Source organism: Myxine glutinosa, chromosome 7, assembly GCF_964187855.1.
Source record: "Myxine glutinosa chromosome 7, kmMyxGlut1.1, whole genome shotgun sequence".
In the NCBI taxonomy this organism is placed as follows: domain Eukaryota; kingdom Metazoa; phylum Chordata; class Myxini; order Myxiniformes; family Myxinidae; genus Myxine; species Myxine glutinosa.
In genome coordinates, this window is record NC_136267.1 from 59,582,924 (window position 1) to 59,602,099 (window position 19,176).

A 19,176-nucleotide genomic window follows, 5' to 3' on the forward strand; every position below is an offset into this window, starting at 1 on the left:
AATGTGAAAAAAATGAAGGGGTCTGAATACTTTCTGAATGCACTGTATGTGTGTATGTATGTATGCATGTATGTCTATCTGAAAATAATATTAAAAAAACAGGACTGCTCCGATCTCCACAAAATTTTGTATACATGTTGCTAGTACCCAGGATTATGTGATAGGCAAAAGGATGAAAAATACCCCCTCCTCCCTCGTGATAACTTGCCAATACTCCCGAATGGAGGGGGTGTTTCTAGTGTTTTAAATAAATGTAGGTTTGGCCCACAGCTTTTTGTATTTTTATTTTCAGCTGCATATACATATAATATATGATAATATATTATATGTATAAACAGATGATATATACATATATATGTAATTTCAAAACACACCTGGTCACAAGTGTGCCTCACTGACCGGGTCCTCAGTCAAGGTCCTCAGCATCATCCCGTTTCGGCCCTTCAACCTTGATACGGTCAGCTAAGGTGGGCCAGCAGGGGCACATACGCCTCCACATGCAGCAGCTACACCCGGATGTGTACATACCCCCACCCCCAGCCAGTGAGAACACAGACTACAATATACGAGTATATATATATATATATATATATATATATATATATATATATATATATATATATATATATATATATAAGGCTGGTGTTGGCTGAACAGTTAGGGTGCTGACTTGCGATTCTGAGGTCAAATCCCGGGTCGGTCGTTGAATTAACACCAGGTGGGCTTGACTCAGCCTGTCCTCCTTCCGAGGTCAGTGAAATAGTCAGGTTCACTATGTTTTTTCGTTCAAAATCATGGTAGATTAGCAAACCTATACATTTTTGGAAACGTTATTACATGGAAAATCTGAAAATCAATGTTTACATTTGCCAATTCTGATCAATTCGATTCGACCAATTCGACCAATCGCTTCGATCGACCATTCGATCGATTCGATTCGATTCGATTCATCGAATTCGATTCGATCGACCATTCGACCAATTCGATTTGCCAATCAATTTGACCGACCTTTGCTTGTGTGGAACGGACTGTGAAAACGATGCGGACTATATTGTCGGATACGACACACAGGACAGTGATGACGAACTCTAAATGGCATATTCTGTAATCGTGTATGTTTGATGCCATTGACTGCCTGTGTATATTTTGTCATTGACTGCCTGTGTAGATGTGAAGTTATACTGACTGCATGTGTATATATGATTTTGCTGACTGCCTGTGTATGTTTGGTGATATGAATTATTGTGACACATTTTGATGTTATTAACTGCCTGTACAAAATGATAACATGTATTTGATTATGCAACTTATCGCGAATATAAAGACAGTATTTTGCAATTCAAAACCTTTGATTCGTGTCTTACCATTCGCCATAGCACTAATTTGATACTTTCATTGGATTCCTTGTCCCTGAAAATATAGGTTTAGTATATTTTTAAAAGTTTTTAGGGTAATTAGAGGCAGAAATAGAACAAAATATGTATTTTACAGTGGCCATTTTGAAAATCCAAAATGGCCGCCATACAGGTATCTCTCCAAATGTAAACATTGATTTTTAGTTTCCTTATGCTATAACCTTTCCAAAAATGTATAGGTTTGCTAATCTACCATGATTTTGAACGAAATATAATTTATTGACATAGTGAACCTGACTAAAATGAGTACCAGCTTACTGGGATGAATGTGCCATTTGAGTATCGTGCGTAGGAGTGACCCCTGACCAGGATAGTGCCCAATCGTCCAGAAACTGCTTCAGCAGCCAAATGCATCTGATGATGCGGGAGTGGACATCACATCATAAATATATATATATATATATATATACATACATATATACATCTACATATAAATAAATATATATGTATACATACACATATAAATGCATATACACACATATACATGTATATATACACATATAAATATGTATATAAATATAATATATTATATACATATATTATATATATACATATATTATATACATATATATACATATATAAATACACATATATTTGGCGTGTCTTGTGTCTCGGACTATTATGAGTATCTCGTTTAAATATAACATTGAACACCTCATACGCAATATTCAGTATGCCAGTATGTTAAGTCTTTGAAGGAGCACAAAACAAAATGAAAGAAAATATTTGCTTGATCGCTAAACTGTCAGGAAACTCTGTGTTACCTCCAAGACATTCAGGTAGCAAGGCACATCGTATGGCCAAACAGGAAGCAATATAGGTGAAGGGTAAAGAGAAGACTGCATTCGGCACAGCAGGAAGTGTTCAGACCAGCTGAATGGATAGAGGTGAACAATATTCAACGAAAATCAAAAGCAGTCAATGACTGTTATTCATTTGAATTCTGTTTGTCATATTGAAAGCTCCATCATGTGTTGACACACACACACACACACACACACACACACACACACACACACACACACACACACACACACACACACACACATACACACACACACACACACACACACACACACACACACTCTCTCTCTCTCTCTCTCTCTCTTTAGCAATAACCGGTAGTCCCCAATTCTACCCCCGAGTATTAATATTCAATTTACAGATTTGCATTCTAAAATGTTTTGCCATTATGAGAGAATAGAAACCAAAAACTAAACAGAAGACAAGCCTGAAGTAAGATTTCAGCAGCTTCCAGTAAAACTGGGAGAATAGCACACCAACAGGAATGTAAAAAACACAGAGAGGGGACAGTATACAAGGAAGATAAAAGAAAAGAGGCATTTTGCTTGAGTTAGCGCAGTTTTTCCCCACATTCTTGACAGCTTGGAGAGCCGTTTAAACCAGCACGGCTAGGCCTGAGGCCAGAGGGCCAAAGCACATCCGAGTTGCAAACATCGATCTGTACAAACTCCATCGATGCTTTGTTTCTGAACAGGCAAGCGGCAAACGAGGAGAAATAAAAAGGAACATCGCTCCCTAACCTCGCACGAAACTGCACGTTTGTGGTACTTGACAGATGCAAGCGATTGGCACCAGCAGCCTTTTTACACTGACCACCCTTCCCCCTCCTTGTCTTCCGCAACAGCATGATGGAACGGTTAAGAAGACTAAACTTTTTGCCGAACGCTCCTTTCAATGCTGCTCAAGTATCACCTATTGTGGAGAGAAAGAAAAATTTAAAGCATGTGTACAAACGATTGTTGCTTCGCACAATCGACCGCATCTGTCAACTACTCACATCTGTCACCGAGATAACCAGACTCGGTTGTGCGATGGTTACAGCAGCCACTCTGAGTCTGAACCCCGGCCGAGTCATATCAAAGACTTTTTAAAATGGTACATGATGCTTTCTTTAGCCTGGTGTTGGCTTAGCGGTTAGGGTGCCGGCTTGGGATCCTAGGATCCTGAGTTTGAATCCCGGTCGATCGCTGAATTAACGCCAGCAGGGTTGACTCAGCCGGTCATCCTTCCGAGGTCGGCAAATTGAGTACCAACTTGCTGGGATGAATGATTTAGAATAGGTGCACTGCGCATCGTAAGAGGCGACTTAGGGTTGGCGTCAGCAAGGGCATCCGGCCATAAAAACATTGCCTCAAACAGGGAACCATGATTGTCATGGGGCCCGCAACGCTAACCTCTGCTCCAGCGGGGAAAATGGCCTTAAAACGATCATTCATTCACATGATGCTTCCTTGCTTGACGAACATAATTTGAAAGGATAGACCACAGACAAACAATGAGAGGCTGGCAACAGCATCGCAGGATTTGATGGGCCTAATGCGTTGAGGTTCCTTGAAATGAACTCATATTATCATATTAATATCTGTATTCATTAGAAACTAAAGATGAGAATAATAAAAATGGAGTCCAATCAAACTGTGATAATGAACACTATTAGAATTGACAAATCTGACAGGTAATACGTGGAATAGAAAATAAAAAATAATGGTCAATTGTTCTCGAACATCACAGACACGGCTGTCTGAGAAGAGTGGTGGAATTATACGCACACCATGGTGAAGCGTAGCCCGCATTGTTGATCAAGGCCAGTGAAACCAGAAAGCTGACCTCTCAGCAGAACCTTTTATCAAAAATGGTCTGACAAGGAGACAGGTCTGTTAGGCTGGGGTAATGCTGAAGATATGTCCAACATTTCTTGCTGTTTCGAGCATTCAATACAAGGTGAGAATTTCAATGGGAAAGTGTTTTGCAGTAAAGCAGTTGGGGCCTTCACAACGAAAAAGAAACTGGTGTAAAAAGCAATAAAATCTGTCATAAAGAATCAAATTGTAGAATTTTCAGCAACACATTCTGGGGATGGGGAGAGAAGGGCAGAGGTAGGGAGAGGGAATGTTTGGCAAAGCTCACATCATGTTTTATATCGTTTTGGTTTTTAATAAAATGGCAGGAAGAGATGATTATCTATCTATAATTCCAGTAATCTCTGTCTGTACGTTTGTACGTCTGTTTGTCTGTGACCGCTGTTTCTCGACAACCACGGGTCCGATATACTTTTAACTTGCCAGGTATATTGCTGGGGACCCGAGGATGTGCCTTTTCAAGGTTTCATATTAATCGGACAATTACTTACCGAGCTATGTCCAAAAAACGATTCAACCAATCAGAGAGCAGCGAACGATCGCGTGTGCCGGCGTTGCGAATGGACCAAACCATTCCATGTAAATAGAGGGGGGGGTTCTGTGGTCGTTGCGAATGGACGAAACCATTTCATGTAAATAGAGGGGTGGGATTGTCACTGTACTCGCAAGCCGTTCGCCGTTCGCTTTGGCGTTGCGAATGGACCAAACCATTTCATGTAAATAGAGGGGGGGGGGATATAATTTTAGATAGATATATAGTACGGGCATATATATAGTACGGGCATGCCCTAGTCTATCTATAATTCCAGTAATCTCTGTACGTCTGTACGTCTGTTTGTCTGTGACCGCTGTTTCTCGACAACCACGGGTCCGATATACTTTTAACTTGCCAGGTATATTGCTGGGGACCCGAGGATGTGCCTTTTCAAGGTTTCATATTAATCGGACAATTACTTACCGAGCTATGTCCAAAAAACGATTCAACCAATCAGAGAGCAGCGAACGATCGCGTGTGCCGAACGTGGAGGACACACTCTGCCTCGGATGGCACATTTGAGAGCGTATTCATTTATTTCACGTTTGCAAACTATGTTGGCGTTAAACTATGTTTTAAAACTAATAAAACCGAATTTGCGATTCATTCGCTTTCCTGCGCGTTTGTGCACGCGATGGCGATTTCTTTACCAAACTCCGGAAGCCGTTCGCTTTGGACCAAACCATTGCATGTAAATAGAGGGGGGGGATTGTCACCGTACTCGCAAGCCGTTCGCTTTGGACCAAACCATTTCATGTAAATAGAGGGGGGGGGATATAATTTTAGATATAGATATAGTACGGGCATGCCCTAGTAAATATAATTGGCGAACATTCAGGAAATCGTCTGGACTTGTCAAAGGGAAGTTTATATTTCTAACTAAAGTTTGGAGACTTAGAGTTGAGTGTAAGATCATACGATCAGACGATATTTGGTTGCTTATTCATCTGTGTATCACAGTTGACAAATCACTGCTGAATAAACACATCAGAGGGGAAAGTACAAGGTTATGCCCCACACAACGCTTGAATCATTCTCAATGCACAATCTGTACTCCGGTTAGCTCAACAATTTATCCTTCTAATCCAATAATGTTATTCCCTAAAAAAAACAAGGTAAATTATAGGGAAACATAAAGATCTGAGTTTCTTTGTTTTCCTATATTTTTGTCCTTTTCTTTATCCTGTGTTACCTTTAAATTAAAGGGTGAAAGTGAAGGATGCGTGTTATTTTCAAATGCTGGCAGATCTGACAAATGTCATCACAACATACGAATACACAACACCACAAGCATTGAGTAACAGGTTCGTGATTAATCGCTACTTTTTATGTGATTATCGGTTTCTGGTGTTGCAAATAATACTACGATGACTAACGCTTCTACTACTTCTACTACTACTATTATGTTGGCAGCCCCAATTTTTTCCTACCTTCTGGGGCCAGCCGGCGAAAGATTTTTGGCCCAAGTTTTCCATAAACCGGTCAAACAAACCTGCCATTCAAATGAAAGTGGCGGAGATTTGTAATTTGTTCAGGCTGCCAGCAACAATTCGCCTCTTCTTCATGAAAGACATTTTGGGTATCTTGAACACTTACGAACGACTAGTACTGACGTACTGGTCCTCCAACTTAGTGTCTTTCAAATGTATTATTTCCACATCCACTAACATTTGCCACATCCAAAAGGGGACAGTGTGTAATGGTCACATGGATGGATGTACAAAAAGTTCAATCAATACCGGTCTTACACGGCCTGTGGCTTCTCCATATGAAATAACAATGAGCTGCACAATTGTGTTCCCACTGACAAGGCAAAAGCACAAAGTAGACATAATTACGTTTTCAAACACGTGAGTAGTCCAGAAGCCAGGGGTAATTTAATTAGTCAAAATGATGACTTGCATGGTTTTCAATTCTAAATAGTAATACTTCTTGGGGGTTTTGAAAACACTGTCTTAAGGTGCCCTGATGGTGAACTATTATGTCAGAGGCCAATAACTAAACTACGTGACACTGCGTCAATGAGACGGCCAAACGCTTCAGTACCGCAACTGACCAGCCATCTCTGCTCACATAAACAGTCTTGGTAGGTATCAAATGACACAATATATTGTGACGTATTCTTGTTATATTTCATGTGCATTAAAATAAAACGTTTAAATTTGGAAGTGCTGTTGGAGTGAACAAATGCAATGCATTGACATCACAATTTAATATACTGTGTTCATGCCATTTCTGTTCTCTCTCAGGTATCATCGTGTCAAGTCTTCAATGCGTTTTACTTCTTGATCCCAGGCCTCCCAATGAGTCTGTAAAGCAATTCACCACATGTACTTGGACCAAAGTCAAGGCGGCCGCTTCAGTACGTTTAGCCTGACCACGGGGCAGGACATCCAAATACTGGACAGTTTGTTCGCAGATACTTGAAAGCACATCTGTAGATCGTGGATATCGCTACATAATACCTGCGACAGCAGGTTCACGGAAATACCAGGAGCATCAGCAACACCCTCGGCAAAAAATTTTGAGACAAGGAAACCCTTTCGGTGAAAGAATCTTCAAACGAATCTGGGAGGTACATTTCTTAGAAGTCAAGTTCAACAACCTATGTCAAGTTCCTCTGGAGTACTACCAAGCATTTGCATTTTCTGCAATAAAAACCGAAAGAAAAGAAAAAACATAGGTATTTGAATTGATGCTCGGCAGTTGTGAATAGGAGGCACCTGAAAGCAATGTCAAAGCTGCAGATTAAACATTGAATGATGTACCAATGCTTACAAAAATAGGAGGCAATGGTTTCCAAATCATGAATGAAAACGAGAATACCTCAACAAGGCGTGTGCAGCAGAATCTGAGAAACAAGGAATTTTTGCACAGCAGGATGCTCGCAACAAGGCTTCCGAACACCTTGTGCATGACATAGAGCTATCTGTGATAGACAGTGATTGTCACCCATAAATACATTGACAGGGAGCCACAAAGTTATAGATATTTGAATCGATAATGAAGGGTAGAAACAAAATAAGAGGAGAATAATTTGTCATCATAATGGGCACTGATAGAACAAGGGGACACAGTTTAAGAGTGAAGAGGAGAGTTATGACAGTCGTAAGGCAGGGGGGTCTTTCGCTCAGAGGGTAGATAATGCATAGCATGGTCTCCCTGGAAAGGTAGTGGTAGCAGAAAGAGTAGAAAGGTTCAAATTGGAATTTGATATGCAATCTGGAATTTGAGGCCTGACCTCGATGAGGACTATATAGTTCTTGCTTGGAGCCTTCAAAAAAATATATAATCTCAAAGCATTGGAGATAGAAGGGTACCCTTCTGAATGAGAGTATACAGTATACTGAATGAGAGTGTACAATATACTGAATGCGTGTACAGTATACTGAATGAGAGTGCACAGTATAGTGAATGAGAGTGCACAGTATACTGAATGAGAGTGCACAGTATACTGAATGAGAGTTCAACAGTAAAATGAATGAGAGTGCACAGTATAGTGAATGAGAGTGTACAGTATACTGAATGAGAGTGCACATTAAAATGAATGAGAGTGCACATTAAAATGAATGAGAGTGCACAGTAAAATGAATGAGTGTACAGTATACTGAATGAGAGTGCTCAGTATACTGAATGCGTGTACAGTATACTGAATGAGAGCGCACAGTAAAATGAATGAGAGAGCACAGTAAAATGAATGAGTGTACAGTACACTGAATGAGAGTGTGCAGTACAATGAATGAGAGTACACCGTATACTGAATGAGAGTGTGCAGTATACTGAATGAGAGTGCACAGTATACTGAAATGTTTGGCCGTCGGCACGTCCCGTAGTTTAGTTATTGGCCTCTGACATAAGAGTATAGTCCACCATCACTCTACCTTAAGACAAGGCATTTTGAATACCCTCAAGTGGTGTGCTGTTTAGAAATAATAACAATGCACTTGGTCAATTTAAAACTAAATAAATGACCCCTGGCTCCATATGTTGAGGTCTTAGAACAGCCATACATAAGCAAGGCTTGTATCCTCCTAATGACAAATTTCTGGTGAATAAATCATCACAAATCACACATTCATATGGTATCTATGGTTACAGTAATAATTGTACTTTTTATGAATCAGGGGAAAAAATTAGCTCATGATTAACGGCCATTTTTGTGACTGCTAGGAAGGCCACCACTTCCTAACAGCTCAATGAACAAGAGCTCGTAATGTTGCGATGCTGCTTTGGTATTGATGTCTTTCAAGTATAAACGAATGTAGGGGCTGTTGAGAGATTACTTTTGACTCCCACCTACAATCTTCGGACACTCGTGAGTCCAGCAAATGTCAGTATGGTGCAGGCAAATTGTGAGTGGGCGAGTGGAGACAAGGCGCCTCATTTCTCATCAAGATAAAGTTGATACTTTTTACCCCATGCAGGAGAAGTGAAAAGCAGGGTTAAACTAGAACGGCACTCGGTAGGAGCATACCTCCACCAGGCTGAACAGTATACTGTTGAAGTGTGGTGCTGCGCACACAACTTGCTTGCCAAAGAGGTAGGCCACAACACGTTGTTAAAACCAAAAGTCTTCATTGCGAAAGCTCGAAACTGCAGCACTGGGCGGGCTCGAACTTAGAGCCCGCATATATGTGCCGAGGCCACGCCTAGTCCCCGGGCGTGGCCGCTCGGTCGAAGGGCGGGGCATGTGCCATCGGTCCCCGCCTGGGCGCTCGCGCCACCTTCTGGAGCGCGGAATTATTTCCCCATGTGCCCGCCACACGAGCCCCCCCAGAATTCCCGCGCACCTGAAGGGTGAGTTTGTGGGGAAGCTGGATGACCCGGCCGAAACGCCCCCTGGCGATGGGTACAGGGCTGGGGGGCAGCGGGCCGGCGGGGCTGAGGGGTGCCGGAGGTCTGACCGCCGGGGGGTGGCCTCGATGCGGAGGCAGAGCTGCTGGCGGGGGTGCCGGGGGTCCGACCGCCGGGGGGCGACCCCGACGCGGAGGCAGAGCTGCTGGCGGGGGGTGGTCCGGATCGAGGTGGGCCGGCTTGAGGCGGTCCACGGAAATGCGATCCGGGGCACCGCCGATGTCGACCGTGAAAAGTATGACCCCGGTCTCCAGCACGCGGAAGGGCCCGTTGTACGGGGGCCGTAGCGGTGCCCGGTGGGTGCCGTAGCGGTGCCCGGTGGGCATCGTGCCGGATGAACACGTACTTTGCCGTGCGAAGCTCCGGGGCGACGTGGGAAGGCGGGCAACCGTGGTGTGCCGTTGGCACCGGGGCGAACCTCCGGGCGGTCTCCTGAAGGGCGGAGCGCTATTGTGCCGTGGACTAAGGAGCCGTGGAGTCGGGGATAAATTCACCCGGTACCCGCAGTGGTTGCCCGAAGACCAACTCCGCCGAGGACGCGCGCAGGTCGACCTTGGGCGCCGTCCTGAGGCCCAGCAGGACCCAGGGGAGCCTGTCGACCCAGCCGCCGTCGCGGAGGCTGGCCCGGAGCGCGGCCTTCATGTAGCGATGAAAGTGCTCGCACAGGCCATTGGCCTGGGGGTGGTAGGCCGTGGTGTGGTGTAGCTTCACCCCGAGCCCTTGCGCCACCGCGGCCCAGAGCTCCGAGGGGAACTGGGGGCCGCGGTCGGACGAGATGTCCGAGGGGGCACCGAACCGGGCAACCCAAGTGGCGATAAAGGCTTGCGCCACCTCAGCCGCAGACGTCGCCGCCAATGGGACGGCCTCCGGCCACCGTGTGGTGCGGTCGACCATGGTGAGGAGGTGGGTGAAACCTCGGGAGGGGGGCAGAGGTCCCACCAAGTCGACGTGCACGTGGTCGAACCGCCGCTCGAGCACCGTAAACGGGGCCAACGGTGCCTGGGTGTGGCGGTGGACCTTTGCGCGCTGTCACACGAGGCACTTCCTGGCCCAGTCGCGGACGTCCTTCCTGAGGCCATGCCAGACGACCTTCGCCCCGACGAGTTTCTGGGATGCCCTCGCGCCAGGGTGGGACAGGCCGTGGATGGCGTCGAACACCGGGCGCTGCCAGCCAGCGGGCATGATGGGGCGAGGCGGGCCGAGGGAGACGTCGCATAGGAGGGCCGTGCCCGCGGCGTCGAACGGCACCTCGGTGACACGGAGGCCCGTGACGGCGGTCTGCAAGGCCTGGACGCCAGGGTCGGCAGTCTGGGCCTCCGCCATCCGGGCAAGGTCGACCCCGAGGTGGACCGCGTGCACGACGGACCGGGAAAGGCAATCCGCCACCGGGTTGTCCTTACCCGCCATGTGACGGATGTCTGTCTTGTACTCGGACACGGCAGAGAGGTGGCGCTGCTGCCATGCCGACCATGGCTCGGCGACCTTGGCCATCGCGATCACAAGGGGCTTGTGGTCAACAAAGGCCGTGAACGGGCGGCCCTCCAGCAGATGGCGGAAGTGTCGGACCGCCAGGTGGAGCCCGAGCAACTCACGGTCGAAGGTGCTGTACCGCTGTTCGTGCGGGCGAAGCTGCCGGCTGAAAAACGCCAGCGGTTGCCAAGCACCACGCACCCATTGCTCGTGCACCGCGCCCACCGCGTAGTTCGACTCGTCGGTGATGAGGGCAATCGGTGCATCGGGCGCCGGGTGCGCCAGCATGGTGGCGTCGGCCAGAGCCAGCTTTGCGCCCGTGAACGCCGCGGCCATCGGCTCCGACCATGCGATGTCACCTTTGCCCGGCTTGCCCCGAAGGGCCTCGTGCAAGGGGCGGAGGAGCCGGGCGACGTGGGGCACGAAGCGGTGGTAAAAGTTTACCATGCCCAGGAACTCCTGGAGCCCCTTGATCGTGCGGGCCACGGGAAATCCCTGACCGCCTCCACATTGGCCGGTAAAGGGACGGCCCCGTGCTCGGTGATGCGGTGCCCCAAGAAGTCGATGGTGGCGATGCCGAAACGGCACTTGGCAGGGTTGATGATTAGGCCATGCTGGCCCAGGCGTTCGAAAAGCGTGCGGAGGTGGAGCAGGTGGTCCTCCCGGGACGTGCTCGCGACTAGGATGTCGTCCAGGTAGACGAACAGGAAAGGTAAGTTGCGCGAGACGCTATCCATAAGCCGCTGGAACGCCTGAGCCGCATTCTTCAACCTGAAGGGCATCCTGAGGAATTCGAAGAGGCCGAAAGTGGTGATGACGGCCGTCTTCGGGACGTCGTCCGGTTGGATGGGGACCTGATGGTAGCCCCGGATGAGGTCCACCTTAGAAAACACGGTCGTGTTGGCCAACCGGGCGGAAAAGTCCTGAATGTGTGGGACGGGGTAGCGTTCGGGGGTGGTGGCATCGTTGAGCCAGCGGTAGTCCCCGCACGGCCGCCATCTCCCGCCGGGCTTCGGCACGATGTGCAGTGGGGAAGCCCAAGCACTGTTGGAGCGCTGCACGATCCCCAGCCGCTCCAGCGTGGCAAACTCCGCTTTCGCCACGGCGAGCTTCATAGGCTCGAGTCGGCGTGCCCGGGCATAGACCGGCGGCCCGACCATGGGGATGTGATGCTCCACCCCGTGCTTAACAGCCACCGCTGAGAAGGTGGGCCGCGTGAGGGCCGGGAAATTGGCGAGGAGGCGGGTAAAGTCGTCCGCTGCCGGAAGCGTGCAACTTAAACTTGCCGGGACGGAACCGTCCAGCAAGCCGCTTGGCAAGCCGCTCGGTGAGCCGCTCAGTGAGCCGCTCAGCGAACAAGCGAGCGAACTAAAGGTTTCGGCCTGGATAAGCCGTCTGCGCTTCACATCGACCAGCAACCCATGCGCACATAGGAAGTCCACACAGAGCAACGCCATTGGCACGCTGGCAGTCACGAACGACCATTGAAAGCGCTGCCCTCCGAACCGCAGGGAGAGGCAGCGCTTCCCGAACGTGCGGATGGGTGTACCTTTGGCGGCAAGCAACGCGGGGCCCCGGCCCGCGGTTCGCTTGTCGGATGTGTAGGCTGGGATGATGCTTACCTGCGCTCCTGTATCGCAGAGGAAACGGCGCCCGGACAAGGTGTCCGTGATGAATAGGAGGCTGCCAGAATGGCCGACGCTCAGGGCCGCTAATGAGTGCCGGCCCAGTAGTTTCCCGACTTGTCAAACGAGCACGGCGGGCAACACTTCTTAGCCTTGTGGCCGAACCTGGCATGGAAATAGCACCAAGCTTGCGGCGGTGGGGGTGGCGGCGGCCGCGGTGTTCTCGGCGGCGGTGGTGGTGGTCGGGGCGCGGCAGCGGCCACGAGGGACGCTGTAGCATCTGCCTCGGGAACCACGACGGCGGCACCGTAACTCGACCGCGTGTCGCAAGCTGCGAAGAACTTGTCGGCCTCTACGGCCAGGGCCCGGGGTTCCCTTATGTTGGACCCGGCCAGCGTGAGGCGTACCTGTAGCGGTAGCTGGCACAGGAAAAGCGCCCGGAATAAGAAATCCGGGGCTTGGTCACCCAGCAGCGACAGCCTATGATCCATCCACACGGATGGTCGTATGTCGCCGAGTTCGGGAAGGTCCAGGAGGCGGTCGGCCCGTTCGATCTCCGTGAGGCCGAACATGGTGATGAGGAGACGTTTGAGCGCCCCGTACTTGTGGTCGGCCGGCGGGTGCCGCAGGATGGACACGACTCGGGCGGCAGTGCCGGGCCCGAGGGCGGCAACCACGTGGTAGTAACGGGTCTCGTCCGCCGTTATGCCTCGAAGCTGAAATTGTGCTTCGGCCTGCACGAACCACACGTCGGCCTGTGCTTCCCAAAACTCTGGGAGTTTTACCGTGACGGCGTTGTTGGCCATGGCGCGTTCGGTGGTCAGCAACGGCTGAACCAATCGGGGTCACCAGTGAAGTGTGGTGCTGCGCACACAACGTGCTTGCCAAAGAGGTTGGCCACAACGCGTTGTTAAAACCAAGAGTCTTTATTGCGAAAGCTCGAAACTGCAGCACTGGGCAGGCTCGAGCTTGGAGCCCGCATATATGTGCCGAGGCCACGCCTAGTCCCCGGGCGTGGCCGCTCGGTCGAAGGGCGGGGCATGTGCCATCGGTCCCCGCCTGGGCACTCGCGCCACCTTCTGGAGCGCGGAATTATTGCCCCATGTGCCCGCCACACTGTACTGTTTGTTTCCCACTGATAGGCCGGAACTGGATCCAGACCTGAACCAAAATCGAATTGGCTTGTTCGTGTCACCTAACCAACTCATCCACCAAGTTTTGTCGTGACTCGTTCACAACATTTTGAGATATGATGTTATATATCGGTGTTAGCGCTATCACACAATGGTGAGGAATCAATTAAAAAAATTTATCGGATCCGGATCTGGATTTGGATCTTCACCGAAACTGAATAAAATCTTCCTCGTCACACACTCAACCTGCCCTCCAATTGTCGTACAGATCAGTCCATAACTTTTACGAGATGTCCTGCTCTCAGACAAACAGACAGGGGTAACAATTCGTGCACTTTGTCTGTCTGTCTGCCCATCTACAAATGTCAGTTTATGATTGAGGAATAACTTAATTTCAATTGAATATTATATTTTGAATATGGTTCAGAACATGAATCGGAAAACGCTGAATTTGGCTCTGAATTTGACTTGATCGCGCATGTGCAGAGAGAAGTGACATAATTATTTTACTGTGTGCCTGTCTGGTCGTCAAACAAATTTGAAAATCATTCCAAACAGGAAACTTACTACTTTCAACCACATCATAAAGGACACAAACAACAGGCATGAATAACTAATGTAACGTATTAAATAAGGTGGTGTAAAAGATGCTGCATCAACGGCGGTGAACTTCCAAAAAAAAATTATACGACCTTTAAAATCTTGATTTTATTTCAATTGAATTATAATTGGATATGTATTTTATACTTGAACACTGAAGAACAGAAATCACCTTTTTGGCACCTTCAAAACCCCTCCGTTTGGCAGTACTCGAACAAAATATTATGGCATTTTATGTCATCATGACCAATCAAATTTGCTGCTCGCAGATCCCGCCCATGTCCATTTTAGTAATGTGGCTTATAGGAAATACCGTTACAGGCCGGACAAAAGCACCAAAGTTTCCACAGAATTTATTCAGGGTACTATGATTAATTTCAGAAGGGTGTACCTCAAAAATGGGGAAAATTTTTTTCCCATAAAATGATACTGCTCTTAATTATAAATCACATAATTATTACTAAAGGTTCAAAATTTGTCCAAGATAATGGAAATATGGAAGAGTAAGTATGAATAAAACTGTTCAAAACATTAAGACAAGAGATATTGTCCGCCATTGTCCCCCTATTTACAGCCATCACATGTGAAGCGCTATACACTGTCTTTTTAATTAATGTGAATAAATCTACAGGTGACATCCATATCGGTTTAAATATATGCATTTTTGACTCTTTGGTGTTCATTTTTCCAATAACTGTTATAAAAAGACCGTCTGAGGACATATGTCATATCTGTGAATAATATCCCATGTTGAATTTCAGTTTCCCCTACTGAGGACATATCGCATGTTGAATTTCAGTTTCTGCTACTGAGGACATATGTCATGTCTGTGGGTAATACCCCATGTTGAATGTCAGTTTTCCATATTGAGGACATATGTCATGTCTGTGGGTAATATTGCATGTTGAATTTCAGTTTCCGCTACTGAGGACATATGTCATGTCTGTGGGTAATATCCCATGTTGAATGTCAGTTTTCCATATTGAGGACATATGTCATGTCTGTGGATAATATCCCATGTTGAATTTCAGTTTTCCATATTGAGGACATATGTCATGTCTGTGGGTAATATCCCATGTTGAATTTCAGTTTCCCCTACTGAGGACATATGTCATGTCTGTGGGTAATATCCCATGTTGAATGTCAGTTTTCCATATTGAGGACATATGTCATGTCTGTGGGTAATATCCCATGTTGAATTTCAGTTTCCCCTACTGAGGTCTCATTATACTATTGCTTTGAAATGAATAATTAATGAGTGAGGAACATTCATGGAAAATCTGTTGCTTTTGTGCACCCGGTAACGGTATTATCAAAATATTTAATTAAGCCACCTTACTCTTGTTTCTCAAGACAGCTTGGGGTAAGGTGTTCTATGAACTTTGTAGTTATAATGATTTAAGTACCGGAAAGGTTTCAGACGCAGAATCATTCAAAATGCCCTCCTCTAACAGGGGAAGGGAATAACAGTCAAACACAGAGAGTGGATTACAATGACAGGCGACCAGTCCAGTATATTATCCCAGGCATGAAGCAGGCATATTATCCCACACTGAAGTTTCATTGATGAGCCAGCTGGGTTTTTTTTTTTTTTTTTTTACTGACAATTCAATGGTGGTGTGGCAGCTTTCCTCAAATCAACTCGAATCAAAATAATTTTGCTGGCAAGAACTAAAGAAGAAAGACAATGGCACAAAATAAACAATGAAGTCACTCGCAAAAAAGGAAAATGTATGAGTAGCACAAGGAAAAACCTGTAAAATTATGTGCATTTGACCCTGCCTTGGATTCTTTCCGTGTTCATGAGTCTTGCGTAAAAGGGTTAATCAATCAGAAAGACCCCCAACCAAAAACGAATCTTTAATCGACAGATAGGTCTTTATCGGCCAACATCATGGGCAGGTATCCAAAATTGTCAACACGCAACGTACACCCACAACGAGTCAAGGAAAAGACAAAGGAATGAAAATAGGAGAAAAAAAAGAAGCACTATCAAACAAATTGCCTGGGAAAAGTTCAGTATATGGAATAGATGAACCACAGAACAAATGTGGATGTTTCGAAAGAAGAAAAGAATCAATCAAAATAAGAGGAAGATCCTCAATCTGGAGAGTGATGCAATGAGAGATGTAATAATTGAGGATCAACCGTCATATAAAAAGGACAGTGTGTGGTGGTTTTGGAGGATTAGTAAAAAGCCTTCATCAGGTAACAGGGCCTGGCAGGATAGCCGAAAGGTGCATGCAATCGCTTCCGAGCTCTGGTTTCGAATCTCCAAGCAGCTATAAACTGTCATTCTGATGTTTTACAGGCAAGGGCGAGGCAACACTTTGTGTGCCGTCCTTCGAACGGAGGACCCATCCTCCAGCAATGGTTGTTGTTGGACGTTAAAGATTCCATGCTGTCATTTTCGAAGAGGAGGCGAGTTATCACCGGCATCCTAAATAAGTTAAATTCCTGCTACTTTCATTTGAGTATGCTGCGTCAGTGGCGACCCGTTCAGGAATGATTCGAGCCCAGAAACGTTTCTCGACTCGTCGTCATGAGTATGAACCTCGAATTATCAGTACGAGCAACGGTACCCACCCGACAGGTGGGGCTTCAATTGGGAGGCCCAAATGAAAAGGAAAAATATCAGAAAGTTAAGGCTTTTTTATTTTAAACGATTTATACAAACATCCGTTAAATCATATCACACGGAAATCATCAAAATCTAAACAGTAATTGCAGAATTTCAACAAAAGCCGCATCACTGGTCATATCGGTAAATATTATTCCATCGTGTTTGGAAAAACTGGAAAAATTGGAAAAAAAATTGGAAAAACAATGCAGCCTATTTTACTCCAGGGGTACCCAGGATTACCCACCCAAAATATCGTTGCGATCGGTTCCATCGCTTTTGCGGTACCTGGGAACGGACGGACGGACGGACGGACACTTGGTGAATTCTAGTAAGATTACCCGCAACACCGAAAGTGGATGGAGGTTATGTTTTCACCCCCCTGTCTGTTTGTCTGTGAACAAGATATCTCAAAAAGTTGTGGACGGATTCGGATGAAATTTTGGTGGAGTGTATGTGACAAGAACGAAATTATTAGATTTTGGTGAAGATCCAGATTCGGATCCGGCTAGTAGAATTTTTAAAGTGATTCTTCACCATTGGGAGATATGGCCAAAAACGATACATAGCAGGATATCTCAAAAGGTTATGGATGGATTTGGATGAAACTTGTTGGATGAGTTGGGTTAGTGACACGAACAAGCCAATTAGATTTTGGTTCAGGTCCAAATCCAGATCCAGCCTATCAGTGGATAGAAAAGGTAAACAGTTCAGACTGGTGGAGGTATGCGCTCGACCGAGTGTTGTTCTAGTTAAAAAAATTTAAAAAAACACCTTTAGAGGCCATTTTTCCCCGCAAGCTGGGGTTGGCCTTTTTCGGGGACCGTGGTTGTTGTTGTTTTTTGGTCCCCTTTTTGAAGCAATGTTTTACGACCGGATGCCCTTCCTGCCGCCAACCCTTTTTGTCGCCATTTTACGACAAACAGGGAATTACCAGTGAACTGGTTCTAGTTAAATGATCAATAATCAGGTAATACTGCGAAACAATTGTTTCAGGTTTAAAACTCCTTGCGCAAGGCTAAACAGTTCACTCTGTGTCTAGGTCCAAGGTTCGACAGAGGACTTCAGTATACATATTGATATACGGTCTGGGGAAGTGGTGGAATAAGTGTAATTAAACAGTGGAAAAAGGGAACTTTTGCAAGTTAAAATCCACCTGTGCAAAGAGTAAAAGGTTGTTCCAAATTGGGAAGCCAAGACAGGAGCATTAATACAGGAGTGTTCCGTCTGCACAGCAGTCGATTTGCTCTCAGTTATGGCATTCCTGATATTGCTGCGTCGCCACAATGGCGGTGCCGCTAACTGCATAGCATGGCTAATCGCACAGGGAATCGAAAAGTCGATATTAACCACTTTGATGGTGACGCTTGTGTCGATAGGAATGAGAATACAGTCCAATTATTACCCACGTACATGTCTTGTTCTACCCACGCATCTCCTCATCCCTTTTTTCCGTCTTGCTAGCAGTTCGTCCTGCTCTCTTCCAAGCTTTCTTCACACTTGGAATCTTCTCAAGGGCAGCGTATGGGGTGAAGGGGCACAGGGAGTGTGGTGAGGGTGACACAGGTGACAGAAAAGTCTTGAATTTTTACTGCACTTTTCCGCTGACGGGAGAAGAGTGTTCAAGGCTCTGATGTGCAGGTCATTTGTGACAACTTGAATGCACCGAACAAACGTTAAAAAACAGGTACAAGACTTGTGACTTCCAGTGCACCAAGTTTCTTTTAAAGTCTTGCTGAAACCCAAATGTAATGCCTTGATTCTACACATGGGGTTGTCGGGTTATTTTGTGTCGAATGTCATGTTTTTTTTACAGGTGACCTTATGGTCATGTTTAGATTACACTTAAGTGATCTTAAGAAACTCATGAAATAACACCTTTAAAGGAGCACACCAAGATATATATAATCCCTGTTAAGGTAGGTCATAACCTATATATATATATATCAGATATTATGCAACTCCATACTGTGAGTGGAGAACCGCCAGTAAGGTGTCCCATACAGCCCTTGCTGCACCTTACCGGGAGCGATAAGCACCGCCTGCCACACGGTACATTACCTCTGGTATCCACCCACTACATGGAGTCGACCTGGATGTAGTTGGGAGTAGTGAAATTACTATATATAATTTAGTGTATATATACAGTGCATTCAGAAAGTATTCAGACCCTTTCACTTTTTTCACATTTTGTTATGTTGCAGCCTTTTGCTGAAATCGTTTAAATTCATTTTTTCCCTCATCAATCTACACTCAATACC

General features: G+C 46.3%; 1 protein-coding gene across 2 annotated transcripts in view; it reads right to left on the reverse strand.

Annotated features, from left to right (window-relative positions):
* LOC137413476 (uncharacterized) overlaps window positions 1-19,176 on the reverse strand; it is a 479,888-nt gene that overhangs the window by 91,833 nt on the left and 368,879 nt on the right. Inside the window, exon 1 of one of the 2 annotated variants that reach the window (XM_068098893.2) lies at window positions 2,180-2,247. The exons of the other annotated variant lie outside the window; for it this stretch is intronic. The gene's annotated coding sequence lies outside the window, so the exon portion shown is untranslated. Of the gene's footprint in view, window positions 1-2,179; window positions 2,248-19,176 lie in introns of those variants that run through there. 2 annotated transcript variants of the gene reach the window in all.